Here is a 6,765-nt window from a genome sequence, read left to right as displayed (position 1 = left end):
AATAAAAGTAGCGGCAATAGTTACTATTGGTGGCTGTTTAGATATGTTGCAGCCAGTGTTGCAGATCTCGGAATTTCTCGGCGAGATCTCGGGGAGATCTCGGTTTCAAAACTCAGCCGAGAATATTTTCCCATCTCGTTGAGATTTCTCGGTCAACGGTTAAAATCTCGGTCAACGTCACGATTTCTCGGATTTTCTCGATGAGATCTCGGATTTTCTCGTAATTTCTCAGACTTTCTCGCAATTTCTCGGATTTTCTTCTAAGTTTTCGGTCATTTCTCAAATTTTCTCGTAAAAATCCATATAAATATACATATATTTATATATTTATACATATTTATATTAAAAAAACTAGAAAGTCAACACAAGTCAACGTCCGAGATCTCCCCGAGATTTTTCCGAGATGCCGAGATCTCCTCAAAAATGTCCAAACGAGATCTCCCCGAGATCCGAGTTCTCCAACCTTGGTTGCAGCAGCCCTGACGGCTAAAAAAATATATAATCATAACAGCAGCAAAGGAAATAAATTGCAGGATGTGATTTGTACGATAGATACATGAAGTACATCAGGTTACTTGATACGTTGATGATGGTTGTAGTTTATCTAAAGGTGGCGATTTTATGATGTTTGTAAAGGTGACAAGATGGTGATGTGGTGAGTTGTAGAGTGATTGGTGTTGTCAGGAGCAAGAAGAAAGAAGTGTGCCTTTGCTTGTATGTATATAAGTTTTAATAGATGAAGAAAGGGAACAATTTATCACAGATTCATAGTATAATTACCTTATAATTTACGTAATCAATCAAGGATAAAGTGGAAATTAAAAACAGTAATTCCATCACAATTTTGACTCTTGATTCATATTTGGTTAGACGTTTCAATCAAATAAAGAAAACAAAAATCAATAAGTTTAAATAATAATAATATAATAATAATTATGATAATCAATGAAAATAAAATGTTCAATTAGTTAGCCGTAGCTTATTACGGGCTAAATTTCGTACTCTGTTGTTAATCTGTGGTGGATAAATAACTTCAGAAAAAAATCCCAAATTTTTATATTAATTATCTTTATTTATTTCAGTCTTTTAGGGTGTAAAATCGGTCATTAATTATATACAATTATTTAAATAAAAATTAAATTAATTATGAGCTCCCAACCCCAAGTAAAAATACTAAATGTTAAAATTAATCAAATAGATTCTAATTATATTTTAACAAAGCTATAATCCGTTTAACTTATTTTCGGATCACCGTTTATTTCGAAATTACAATAGTTTGAATTTAACTTGCTTAATATTGATCGAATGATAAATTAGTGACACCGTCGTTCACTAAATAAATTCAAAATCACATATATATAGTATACTTTATATATTCATTTAATAATAAAATTTATTATATCTTATATTAATTTACATATAATTAATAACAACAATAGCATATAACAGTTTTCTTATATATAATTATTTATATTTACCTATTTAAATATATACCTATCTATTTACAAATAATGGTTCGTGAATCGTCAGAAATGGTCGAAGTTCAATGAATACATGAACACAGTTCAAAGTTTTTGAGACTCAACCTAACCGACTTTGCTTATCGTATCGAAATCATATAAAGATTAAGTTTAAGTTTAGTCGGAAATTCTCGGGTTATCACAAATTCCTCCTCTAGTGGCCAACTTTTCCACAGTGGAAACATTCGGCGTCTTTTGCTGGGTTTTCTTTCTTGGGAGGCGGTGGAATTTTCTTCTTAGCAATTGACTTGCCTTTTCCTTTTCCCCAAGTTTTCGGCTTATTCTTTTTCACCTTACCATCCCTAATCATCAGGACACCTGGATTGGAAACCTTATATGGAATATCCTGTTCAGCAGTTTTGAGCATCGAGTGCACATATGCCAGAGATTTCTCCCAACCTTGCATATTATAATTCATTACAAATTGGTGATAAGATTTTGGTAGTGAAACCAAAACCGTGTTCACAGCCAAGTTAGGTGGCAAGGTAGTTCCAAATTTTTCCAATTGGTCAATGTAGCTTTTCATTTTCAAGACATGAGAGCTCGCTGATTGACCCTCCTCCATTTTGCATGTTTGAAGAAGCTTATAAGTTTCATATAACTCTTGACTAGCCTGTTTTTGAAACAAATTTTTCAGCTCAGTCATCATATCATATGCTGTACGATCTTCCATTTACTTTTGGAGGTCAGAAGTCATACTAGCAAGCATGATTAAAGCTATCTTCTCTTGCTCATCAAACAACTTCTGATAAGCATTCTTTTGAGCAGCAGTAGCTGTCTCAGGAGGAGCTTCGGGTAAGGGTTCTTCAATTTTGTTCAACTTCCCTTCATATTTGAGAACAATTCTCAGGTTGCGGTACCAATCGAGGAAGTTTAAATCATTAAGTTTCTCCTTCTCCAACAAAGAACGGAGGGTGTTTTGGTTTACATTTTGATTGTTTGACATCTACAAAAGAACAAAGTTCAATTTTAGTATTTTCGATATAATACTTTAATAAATTAATTACTCTAGTTTTAATATATTTAAAAACAATTAATTTACGAAAGCTTAAGATCCACATAGAGGTTCTATAACTACATCTGTTGATCAGCTAGCATTTATAGAGTCTACTGGTAGGTAGCGAGTACTAATTGCATCACAGGTGCAACTCTTAGATCTTTATGGGACCTTGAGATATGTTTAGTCTAACAAACCACTATTATCTGTTGGCATGTTTGTCCCATCCTTGCCTCGAACTCAGATCTCATTGTGAATACGATTAAGTCGTCCAATTTGGAAACAGTGGAAATTCAGCCTAGTATCACTCGTAACTGAAAATTCACCTCGTGGCTATAATTCGATTAGGTCTCACCGTAATCAAAAAATAACGAGGAGTGTTTATAAGCTCATTGGATGGCATGACTTAAATTTGACGGGTATTTTGAAAATGTTTGTGTTAACGAATAATGCATGCACACAAGATTCGCTACAATTTTTGTTAAAAATCATTCTAACCAATTTTATATATGTCGATCGTGTTTATGCGTTGTGAAGACCCGTCCTAATCCATCCGGACGAAGTCCTTATCGATTATAAACGATTCACAACAGTTGATTACATCACGAGGTACTTGACCTCTATATGATACATTTTACAAACATTGAATTCGTTTTTGAAAAGACAATCTTTCATTTCATCTAAGGTTGACGACATGCATACCAATTCATAATATATCTTACTATAATTGACTTAATAATAATCTTGATGAACTCAACGACTCGAATGCAACGTCTTTTGAAATATGTCATTAATGACTCCAATTAATGTCTCTAAGATGAGTAAAAGCACATCGGAAGATTTCTTTCATACCTGAGAATAAACATGCTTTAAAGTGTCAACCAAAAGGTTGGTGAGTTCATTAGTTTAACATAAATAATCATTTCATAATTTTAATAGACCACAAGATTTCATATTTCCATTTCTAATAAACATACGTCCCATGCATAGTGACAAAAATATCATTCATATGGATTGAACACCTGGTAACCGACATTCACAATATACATATAAGAATATCCCCATCATTCCGGGATCCTCCTTCGGACATGATATAAATTTCGAAGTACTAAAGCATCCGGTACTTTGGATGGAGCTTGTTGGGCCCGATAGATCTATCTTTAGGATTCACGTCAATTAGGGTGTCTGTTCCCTAATTCTTAGATTAACAGACTTAATAAAAAGGGGCATATTCGATTTCGATTATTCAACCATATAATGTAATTTCGATTACTTGTGTCTATTTCGTAAAATATTTATAAAAATTGCGCATGTATTCTCAGTCCCAAAAATATATATAGCAAAAGCATTTAAAAAGGGAATAATGAAACTCACGCATATAAATATTGTAAAACAGTTAATAAAGCATTTGCATGTATTCTCAGCCCAAAAATGTAAAGAGTAAAAGGGATCAAATAAACTCACACATATAAATATTGTAAAACAGTTAATAAAGCATTTGCATGTATTCTCAGCCCAAAAATGTAATGAGTAAAAAGGGAGCAAATGAAACTCACCATACTATATTTTGTAGTAAAAATACGTAGAACGGCATTGAACAAGTATAGGGTTGGCCTCGGATTCACGAACCTATATCATTTGTATATTTATTAATATTCATAGTTGTAATTGAACACATATATGTATATAAGTGTAGTAGTTATATCATTTTTATGTTAGTAATATATATGTTTTATATGTTCATTTTGTATATAAAAATATTAAATTTTATTATGTTATATGTGTTAAATATATATGTATGTATTTCATTTGTTTATCGAAACAGTAGTTCTAATTATATTAAGCTAACATTAGTAAAAAAAATATAATATTAATAATATTAATAATATACTTATGTTAATAATAACTCTATTAGTGATAATGACAATGATATTAATAGTAATACTTGTAAAAATATTAATGTTACTGTTTATGATATTAATGATTTATTAATAATAATAATAATAATAATAACTTTATTAAAAATGATAATATTAATAATAGAAATAATAATATTGTTAATAATAATACATTTGTTTAATAGTAATAATAATAACACTAATAGTCACAAAAATGATACTATTATTAATATTAATGAGATTAATAATAATAATATCAATAATAATAATGATAATCATAAATAAGGTCTTAATATTCATCATACTTAAATGTAATACTAATAATTATGATAGTACTTACTAATACTTAATTATAATATTAATAATTATTAAAATTGTAACTATAGTTATAATTATAATATTTGATAGTTAATACTTTTACTAGTAATAATGATAATATAGTTATAACACTACTAATACTAATAATAATTAAAATCATAATAATAATAATGATAATATTTATATTATAATTCTAATAATAATAACAATAATAATAATAATAATAATAATAATAGTAATAATAAAGAAATAATAATAATTAAGTAATAAATGACTACCTTAAATGTTTTTCCAAAAAGAATGGCCACAACCAGACTCGAACCAATGACCTCTCGTATATCACCAACACGCCTAACCATTTGCTCCGTTACCTATTTTCTGTTTTTAATTCGCCATGTTAATCTATTTAACCCATATGGTCTTCTGATTGTCCATCTTCTCAACTTAAAAAAAAAAAAAAACTATACCACAGCAAGCTCGAACCCGTGACCTATTATTAATCTAACAACACTACACACCACTCTTCTGCCTGCTGCTTATCAGACTTTATATCACCCTTTATAAACTTAACACGTTTTCTTTTTTCTGTTTATTTTCCTTCTTCTTCTATAATGAACTAGTCGACCCATTTATCAAATTAACAAGCATTTTAACTAGTTTATGGTTTGAATCAATTTCGTAATTTGAAAATCAGTAAACAAATATAGTTGTTTATATATGGAAAGCAAAAAAAAAAATATATATATATTAAAAAAATAAGAGCGCTGCTGTTCGACGCAGCAAGCAAAAAGAAAAAAAAATTGATTGAGATAAGGAGAGCGTTTGAGGTTAAGCTTATAACATAAAATAGATTGTATTTCACTCCTTGAAACTCTTGAAATCATTGATTGCAGTTAATTTGCAACAACATACTCGAATTTTCTTCAAGAACATAATCGTTGACTTTTTGAAAATTTCCTTTGACTCAAAAATTCGAATTAAACATAAAGAATTGGAGACTGTAATCTTACCGTTAGATCAAGTGAACGATTCCTAACACAATTGCATCTTTAGATTTTTAAATGGTAGTTGAAATTGAATTATGGTATAATTTGTCAAGAACATAGGTTATGGGTAAAAATAAAATAAAACAAAATTTTGATTCTGTAAAAAAAATTGTAATGATAAAGATATTAAGAGAACTTGAATGACTTATCTTTCTTAACATGAATTAATCGATTTCATTATATGGAAGATCCCCTCGACATATAAATCACGAGTATGAGAAGGACAGGGAAGAAAAAAAAAGAACAGACAAAAGGAAAAATATCAATCTGATATTTGATACTACCTTAGGCGTCATTATTTGTATCTGCCCCCTTTTTTTATGTTAATCTTAATATTTAATAAATAAATATATATTAATAATATTAATACTTTTAAATATCATAAATTCAGATAATAAAATAATGTTAATAACATAAAAATAACTATGGTGCAATATTAATAATAGTAGCAGAAATTATAATAATAATATATTTTTTTAACAACAATAAAACTACTACTAATATTTAAAAATAGTGATATTAATAATGTTAAATAAAAATGATTATGAAACATATGACTATGATAATAATTATTATAATACTAGTAATAATAATAACATTACTAATAATCAATATATGATACATGTAGTAATCATGTTAGCTAATAATATCTAAATTACAACTAAATAATACTTTTAATCATTCTGATAGTAATGTGTATATTTTAAGTATTTATTTTGATAATCATTACATTAAACTTATTAAAATTTTAATATTTAGTATTTATTAATGTTACTATTATTGATATTAATGGAATTAGTAATAATAATATTTGTCATAACAGTTATATTTTTAACTTGCAGTTACATTTAATATACATAAATCTAATATTTATACATTTTAATATATTACAAAAAACAAACAATCATCAATTATACTACAGTCATCTATATATATATATATATTCAACTATTATATATAAAATTGTTTTAAATTTTAAGTTTTTG

This window comes from Rutidosis leptorrhynchoides, chromosome 10 (genome assembly GCF_046630445.1).
Source record: "Rutidosis leptorrhynchoides isolate AG116_Rl617_1_P2 chromosome 10, CSIRO_AGI_Rlap_v1, whole genome shotgun sequence".
Classification (NCBI taxonomy): Eukaryota; Viridiplantae; Streptophyta; class Magnoliopsida; order Asterales; family Asteraceae; genus Rutidosis; species Rutidosis leptorrhynchoides.
Note: the sequence above shows the minus strand (reverse complement) of the source record.